The sequence below is a fragment of the Colobus angolensis genome, unplaced genomic scaffold (genome assembly GCF_000951035.1).
Source record: "Colobus angolensis palliatus isolate OR3802 unplaced genomic scaffold, Cang.pa_1.0 Scaffold60, whole genome shotgun sequence".
Lineage (NCBI taxonomy): Eukaryota > Metazoa > Chordata > Mammalia > Primates > Cercopithecidae > Colobus > Colobus angolensis.
This window is the reverse complement of record NW_012119599.1, coordinates 269,199-269,605: the sequence shown is the minus strand read 5'-3', so window position 1 is coordinate 269,605 and position 407 is coordinate 269,199. Positions and strand designations below refer to the sequence as shown.

The 407-nt window shown below is 73.5% G+C and overlaps 1 protein-coding gene across 1 annotated transcript in view; it reads right to left on the bottom strand.

Annotated features, from left to right (window-relative positions):
- The window catches only part of ZC3H4 (zinc finger CCCH-type containing 4), a 62,166-nt gene extending 62,046 nt beyond the window's left edge, over positions 1-120 (bottom strand). The window contains exon 1 of the mRNA XM_011963139.1: positions 45-120. The gene's annotated coding sequence lies outside the window, so the exon portion shown is untranslated. The remainder of the gene's footprint in view (positions 1-44) is intronic.
- Positions 121-407: the final 287 nt, after the last annotated feature.

Genomic DNA, 407 nt, shown 5'->3' with positions numbered 1-407 from the left:
GGGCGGGCGGGCGGGCGCGGGGGGTCCGAGGGGCGCCTCCTCACCTTCCCCTCAGCATGGCGCCCAAAAAAGACAGAGCGAGAGCGAGGGAGAGCGGGCGAACGCCGCGAGGGGGGGGAAACGCATGAGGCCGGGAGAGAAAGCAAGCGAGAAAGAGCGAGCGAGCTAGCGATCGAGAGACACCCACCGACCCCGCCCTTCCTCCTCCTCCTCCTCCTCCTCCGCGGCCCGGCCCAACATGGCGGCCGCCCCCCTTCCTCCTCCTCCTCTTCCTCCCCCCGGGGACGCAGCCCCGGCCCGGCCGGGGGCCTGACCTGTCGTCAGGGAGCGGGAGGCGGTGGTGGAGGAGGTGCGGGGTGGCCGGGCGGGCGTCGGGGGAACACGGAGGAGGCGAAGGCGTTGATGGC